Source organism: Coregonus clupeaformis, chromosome 18 (genome assembly GCF_020615455.1).
Source record: "Coregonus clupeaformis isolate EN_2021a chromosome 18, ASM2061545v1, whole genome shotgun sequence".
NCBI lineage: Eukaryota > Metazoa > Chordata > Actinopteri > Salmoniformes > Salmonidae > Coregonus > Coregonus clupeaformis.
In genome coordinates, this window is record NC_059209.1 from 10,711,093 (window position 1) to 10,719,631 (window position 8,539).

An 8,539-nucleotide genomic window follows, 5' to 3' on the forward strand; every position below is an offset into this window, starting at 1 on the left:
GAACCTAAAATGAACCTAACTTTAACGTCAGGAAAATACATATATTAGATGTCTTTTCAACAATATTTTGCTTACTGGGTAGGGTTTCCTCTACACTGTTAGCCATTTTTGTAACTTTATCAGTAACTTACTGTATTACTCAACAGTATAATACCTGCTCCATATCGATCCAGATCCACTCCCCATAGCCCTTCCTGCCCCTGTTCCCGCACAGCAGCAAACCAGTCAGCCTCAGTCCAGACCCCCCGGACCCTCCGAACCGCCTTCACCCCTCCCAGCATCCCCCATTCCATCACCCAGTCAGTACAGGGGGCCACCATGCAGTCAGTGGGGAGGCACGCCAAGACCTGTGAATAGCCAAGAACCACCCAACAACACAAACGACCCGCTAGAGGCCCTCATCCAAATCTGCAACGAAATTGGCCGTCAACCAGGATTTTTTGAAATTCTGGAATTTTGGTGAAGTTACCGGAATTTTGCAAGCCTAATGTGGCCTGTTTCAGGCCAATGTATTAGGGTAAAACTAGGTCTCAAAATAAGGCCTTATGAGATACGTAACGTCAGAAAGAGTATCATTTGAATGATAACGATAATGTAAGCTAGAAACTCATTTGGTGAAGGCCACAGGACTGAAAATTAACGAATTCAACAACCATGTACATTATCTTCCACTAACAAATATAGTCATAGGTGGTAACTCTACAATTCATTAAAAAAGGCAAGGTACACTGAAAAATTATACTGGAGGCATGGCTTCTTAGGGGCATGGCTTTTAGTTAGATAGTTATTTTTGGCCAGTCATGAGTGGATGTGTTGTACCAGTTTAAGTGGTCTATGGTAGAGGTACATTCTTGCCGCTTATAATGAACAAATGTCTTTGTCAATGTGGTGGTACTATATAAAGGTAAAAAACATGCTTTTGTAGCTGTGGAGAAACATACTATCTGGGGTACAATTATGTACAGTACCTGTAACTAAAAGTACAAAGGAGGATCTTACAGGGTACCATCCCAGTGAAGCGGCTGTAGCCCATTAGGAACAAATCTAAGCCTTTATTTCTGAGAATGTAGACTAGATGACATAGCCATGCATTTCTAGAATATTGTCAGGCATTACATGCATTTGAGCAAAGATGCTTGAATTTATCTACATGCATTTCAAATACATTTTATGTGACGTTAAATATATCGAAATGTTATTTATTTATTTATCTGGGAAACAAGAGTGAGAGAGAAAGTGACTGACTGACTGACTGTGTGTGTGTATATAGTGTACCTGATGTGGGGGCTTGGGTGCTGATCTTGTGCAGGCTCATGTCAGTGATTCCCAGGCAGGAGCTGAAGGTCAGACTCTGGAGGTCAGAGCACTGCAGGAAGACCTTGTGAACTGTCTGATCACTTACCTGTACAGCACATGTCAGATGAATATTAATGATGTCGAAGCACCAGATGCACAGACACAGACAGACAGACAGACAGACGCACGCACGCACACACACACATACACCTACTGTGTGCAGTCCAGTCAGGTTAAGGGAATGGAGGTGTATGACCGTGAAGTCACCAGGGTCAGACGGGATTGACCTCAGGGACCTTGCCGATGTTCAGAGCCTCCAGTCCAGGACACACCAGGACACTGGAGGAACTGATAGACAGGTAGCCAAACCCCTTCAACCTGCGCAGACTGTTACACACACACACACACACATTAGAAAAGACTGACACTCACATTACAAAAAACACATACATACACACACTCAAACACACACGCAAAATAAAACACAATCAAACACATCAAAGTACAAAAGCCCTTCTTACTACTGTTTTTGCAACTCACCTCTATGTCTTATGATGAGGGATTCAATGATTCATCTGTAACTTGGCAACCATTGAGAACAACAGTCTTCAGTCTGCAGATATCAATCAATCAATCAAATTTGATTTATAAAGCCTTTTTTTACATCAGCAGATTGTCACGACTTCCGCCGAGGCTGCCTCCCCTCCTTGTTCGGGCAGGCTTCAGCGTTCGTCGTCACCGGCTTACTAGCCACTGCCGCTCCATTTATCATCACTCCATTTGTCTTGTCTTGTCAATTACACACACTTGGTTCATATCCCCTCATTAGTCTGTGTATAAGTGTTCCCTCTGCCACCTTGTCCTTGTGGGTGATTTGTTTTATGTGAGTTGAGTGTAGCTCGGTGGAGCTACTCGTACCTTGTATTGCCGGGGTAGATATTTCCCCTGTGCCTGTATTTTGTTGGAGCTACCCGTACCTTGTATTGCCGGGGTAGATTGTTCCCCTGTGCCTGTATTTTTTTGTCGCTATCCAGCGCAACTGTGTACGACGGAATAAACTCTGTATTCGGTGATTTACCCTCCTGCGCCTGACTCCTTCTAATCACACTCATCACACAGATGTCACAAGTGCTATACAGAAACCCAGCCTAAAACCCCAAACAGCAAGCAATGCAGATGTAGAAGCACTGTGGCTAGGAAAAACTCCCTAGAAAGGCAGAAACCTAGGAAGAAACCTAGAGAGGAACCAGGCTCTGAGGGGTGGCCAGTCCCCTTCTGGCTGTGCTGGGTGGAGATTATAACAGTACATGGCCATTAAGGCCAGATTTTTCTCCAAGATGTTAAAACGTTAATAGATGACCAGCAGGGTCAAATAATAATCACAGTGGTTGTAGAGGTTGCAACAGGTCAGTACATCAGGAGTAAATGTCACTTGGCCTTTCATAGCCGGGCATTTAGAGGTTGAAATAGCTGGTGCGGTAGAGAGAGATAGTTGAAAACAGCAGGTCTAGGACAAGGTAGCATGTCCGGTGAACAGGTCAGGGTTCCATAGCCGCAGGCAGAAGAGTGGAAATTGGAGCAGCAGCACAACCAGGTGGACTGGGGACAGCAAGGAGTCATCAGGCCAGGTAGTCCTGAGGCATGGTCCTAGGGCTCAGGTCCTCCGAGATGGGAGGGAGAGAGGGAGAGAGAGAGAATTAGAGGGAGCATACATAAATAGATAAGCCATGTTATTTCATGTTATCTTAAAGTCCAATTAAAACACATATAACATAATGTAATACCAACTGTGATTATTTTCACATTAACCATGTGATCATGAATAAAGATTCAGAAACACATAAAATGTGTGTGTGTGTGTGTGCGTACATGTGTGTGTTAAAGGGATAGTTCAAAACACATCATCATCATCATCATCATCATCACACTTTCTGTGATGAAATCCAGAAGATAATTTTTTAGTAGTGATCCTTTTATGTGAATGGCACACTATGGCCTTCCCTACCAAGTACGGGTGTCAGTTAGTGCTTTAATGCATGTGTCAGTCACTCCACTCCAGCTGAAGTCCACATAGGTCATGTGATCACAGTGCTGACCACTCAGAATCAGCACCATGTCACCATGGAGACCAGGCCCACTGCAGCTTGTCACACTCAGGTCTCACAATGATAACAACACACCATTTAACATGCCATAGTCTAAATCTAAATGCATAATAGTTGGTAGAACAAGCCTGGCTTGAGAATCTGAAGTGCATTTGAGTAAATTTACTGTTTTTGTTTCCTTCACATTATTACATTTACATGTATAGATCTCTTTCTGTAACTGATCTTGACTGCACTAAGTTGGTATAGTTGATGACAGGTTAACTCCACCTCCAGAGAGGCTTGACTTTGAAAAACTACTCTAGCCCGCCTGAGGTGATTGACAGTCCACTACACCTGTAGATAGTCAGGCTTGGAGGATGATGCCTGCCCACAGTGCTGGGCAATTGGTCAGTTAGAGATGAGCTGTTCTTCACACTGACAACTTGCCCTAAAGAGAAATACAGTTTGAAAGAATTAAGGGATTTAGGATTTTTTATTTTCATTTCAGCTCATGGGTATACTGTAGTTGTGTGTGTGTGTGTGTGTGTGTGCCAGAGGAGGCTGGTGGGAGGAGCTATAGGAGGATGGGCTCATTGTAATGGCTGGAATGGAATAAAAAAAAGTCAAACGTGGTTTCCATATGTTTGATGTGTTTGATATCGTTCCATTTATTCCGTTCCAGCCATTATAATGAGCCTTCCTCCTGTAGACGGGTTAGCTGACAACGTCACGAAAACAATGCGTGCACTTCAAATGGGCAGAAGGCTGTTTGTTGTTATGGTTCTGGATGGCCAGATAGCTAGCAACAATTACAAGAAACTGCCATGTGGTGAACCGTAAGTGGCTCGTTTCAGCTCGTTTGATCTTGTTCTTGATACCATGTTTTGTTTTGAGGTGTGTTGACTGATGTCACGTCTATGCTAATATGGCAAAAAATTTGCTAGCTAGCTAACCAACAACAGTAACAATGTATTTGAGAGACAATAAGTGCTCACTGTGCAACTTTAAACATAGGAGACGAAATATAGTTTACATGAGAACACACCATGTGGCTGAGGACAGAGGAAGACACACGCATGCATGCACGCACACACGAACACACACACACACACTTCCTCAGAGACTTACAGAGTGTGTGGTCATTGACCAGTCGGAGCAGGTGGAGGCAGACCTGGACCATTGTAGACAGATCTCGGTGTGGCAGGAGTGATAATATGGACACCCATATCTCATCAGGAAGAGACAGCCACAGGCTGGGGGGAGAGAGTGGACACTACTGATTACTCAAAGTGCACACCAGTCAGAGCACCACACTCAACTCTCACAATACTGACATACATAACCAGTGCTCAGCTGTTTGACTGTATAATGGTCAGAAATGAAATACAGTACTTTGAAGTATAGAAATGCACATTGAGAGCACTCGTCACATGAATATTGTTTGCATTGGTATTCACTGCAGTGCCTAAAGATAAACAAAATGCTTTACATTAGACATGAGTGATAGAGATACAAAACATCAAAGCTTCACCATCAGTGCATCATTGCTGATTAATTTATTTGGAGAAAAAACTGTGTGTGTGTGTGTTTGTCTGTGAGTGTGTGAGAGGGCGCAAGTGTGATCTCTCTTTCTGTCTTAATCCGGGAAGAGTCTTATGACTATTGCGAGGTTGTGTGGGTCGAAATTAATTTCAAACCAAGATCTTAGGTTTTCCCAAAAACATAACATGTATTATTTGAGTTCTTCAACCTTTTTTGCACGGCATGACTTTTTGTGCATGATTCTTGTATAACTTTGCAATCTAAGGAACTGGGTTCTATAATGACTGGTGATTTTCACTTAAAGTTATAACAAGAGTGGTTTATTTAACTTGTTAATTAATTACTGTGGTAGAAACTATAAAGGGTTTAGAACGAATTCATAGACTGTTTATGAATCAGTGATCATTTAACTTGTGAGTTATTTATTTACTACAGATTAATAAAGTATCTATAAACTAAACAAACTATTTATTCTACTAAAAACTTCTTATAAACCATTTACAAACTCTTTATAAAGTATAACTTAATGTAAAGTATTACCGTTAAGATATATTCTTAAAATCACAATACACAACAGAGGCCACCAACAAGTCATACCAAACCACAATTCAGGTTCCACATACAGTATAATTTGCATCAGTAATCTAGTGTAGGAGTTGTTCTGTGCTCACCCAGAGGGAGCTATGCTGGTGGTGGTCTGCGTCTACAGCAGGAATGTTCAGGTAGGGACGTCCGTTTAGACACTACACCTGCTGAGTGGGGCGCTGGCAGCCAAAGGAGAAAATATGTCTGGCTGCAGTATCTCTAGAGGTCAGGCCAGCGATATATTCACTAGGAACCAAATGGAAGCAAACGGGCCAAAACAGGCAGGGACTAACCTGAACTTGTCCAATAAGAAATGCCCGTTTTCACTGCAAAATGTTTTCTGTTGCAAAAATGTTTTGCTATGTGTAGCACAGGAGGTTGGTGGCATCTTAATTGGGGAGGACGGGCTCGTGGTAATGGCTGGAGCGGAATTGTGGAATGGTATCAAATACATCAAACACATGATTGCTTCTTTAATTCAACAACACAACATTTATGGCAATGTGGAATGAAGGACTGTAAACATGTACCTCAAGAAGGAAGCAGATAACATGTTCATTGACAATCGAGGATCTGAAAGAATCAACAAAACAGGATAAAACCTTGACAAAGTTGATTCAAACTGTGGAAACATGAAAATGGCCAAATCCAGTTCCAGAGGATTTATAGCCATACAATAGATGCTCAATGGAGCTATCAACACATGATTGTGTTACCAAAAACAAAGATCAAGCAAGCGTTGAAAATCGCACACGAAACTCATCAAGGAGTTGTTCGTACAAAACAGTCCCTGAGAAGCAAGTTCTATTGGCCTAACATGGACTTCTTAGTTGAAAGACTGATCAGAAATTGCACAGCATGTGTGCTAAACCAGCCACTGCACAAATACCAACCACTTGAACTATCACTGAGACCCTGGAGTAAACTAGGTATTGACTTAGTGGGACCGATCCATAATGAATACATACTTACCGTAATTGACTATTACACCTCTTACGCAGAAGCTGTTGTCATATCTGACACATCTTCAAGTACGGTGTCTGCAGAGATGTTGAAAATCTCTGCATGCTTTGGATACCACCTAGAGGTGGTTACAAATAATGGCAGACAATTAATTGGACAGACTATAATTTTTTTTGACAATGTGTGGAATCAAACACATTAGAGCATCGCCGTATTATCCTAAGAGCAATGGGAAAATCGAGTGATTCCATTGATATCTAAAGAAAGACTTCAGAACAGCCAAAAGTGAGGGGAAGAGCTGGAAAGAGGAGCTTCCGAAGATTCTCTTAGCTTATCGTTCAACACCTCATTGTGCTTCAAGAGAAACACTAGACTTTTTCATGTTTGGAAGAGACATTAGAATAAAGTTGCCAAGTATTGAGAAGGAAAAAGAAAAACCAAAACCAAAGACATTCGAAATCAGCACAAAACCTATAATGAACAAAAATATAAACGCAACATGTAAAGTGTTGGTCCCATGTTTCTTGAGCTGAAATAAAATATCCCAGAATTTCCCCATATGCTCAAAAAGCTTATTTCTCTCAAATGTTGTGCACAAATTTGTTTACATCCCTGTTAGTGAACATTTATCCTTTGCCAAGATAATCCATCCACTTGACAGGTGTGGCATATCAAGAAGCTGATTAAACAGCATGATCATTACACAGGTGCACTTTGTGCTAGGGACAATAAAAGTCCCTTTCTAAAATGTGCAGTTTTGTCACACAACACAATGCCACAGATGTCTCAAGTTTTGAGGGAGCGAGAAATTAGCATGCTGACTGCAGGAATGTCCAATAGAGCTGTTGCCAGATAATCTAATGTTTGTTTCTCTACCATAAGCCACCTCCAACATCATTTTAGAGAATTTGTCAGTACGTCCAACAGGCCTCACAACCACAGACCACGTGTAACCACGCCAGCCCAGGACCTCCACATCTTGCTTCTTCACCTGCGGGATCGTTTGAGACCAGCCACCCGGACAACTGATGAAACCGATGAGTATTTCTGTCTGTAATAAAGCCCTTTTGTTGGGGAAAAACTAATTCTGATTGGCTGGGCCTGGCTCCCCAGTGGGTGGGTCTGGCTCCCAAGTGGGTGGGCCTATGCCTTCCCTAGGCCCACCCATGGCTGCGCCCCTACCCAGTCATGTGAAATCCATAGATTAGGGCCTAATGAATTTATTTCAATAGACTGATTTCCTTATATGAACTGTAACTCAGTAAAATTGTTGAAATTGTTGCATGTTACATTTATATTTTTGTTCAGTATACTAACAGAAAATGAAACAATACGCTGACAAAACAAACAGAGCCAAAGAACACATCTTCGACGCAAGTATGGAGAATGGAAAGTTGGATGCCATGTTCAGAGACACACGCTATGTGTTACTGAGACAAACCCCAGACAACTCATTTGAACTAGTGAGCACAGAAGATGGATCTAGACTCATAAGGAATGTCAAACACCTTCGACACACTCCTTTGCAACTTGAGTTTAGCATTCCAGAACCTGCAAATGACTTACCTGTGAACAATGGATCGTCTGAAGCTGAGACATCTCAATAAAGCCCAGCTGTGGAAGTATCGCATGGATCTATGGACAATTTCGAATCACAAGTGACTACCAGAAGTGGTAGAGTTGTGAGAAAGCCAGAAGGTTTTAAGGACATGGTAATGTAAAAAGGTCTGAAATTAAAATAACTGATGTAAAATAATATTAGTATCAAAAGAGTTCCAGAAATATTCAATTTGACTGTTAAACATTGTTCATATAGAAGCACTGAAAAACTGCTTTTAATTTATGTTAAAAAAAAGACGAAAAGTTCGTACCTTTTGAATGTAAAATAAAATCATATTTAATGAGTAAGCTATTGGAACAGAAATGTTAGAAACAGGAATATAATTGTATTGTTAAAGTTGTTGACTTTAAATCTAACAAGGTAAGGGATGTACTATAATGATTGGACTATCGTGAGATTACCTACCTGTTATAGTGATGAAGATGTGACTAGACAAGAGAATGAC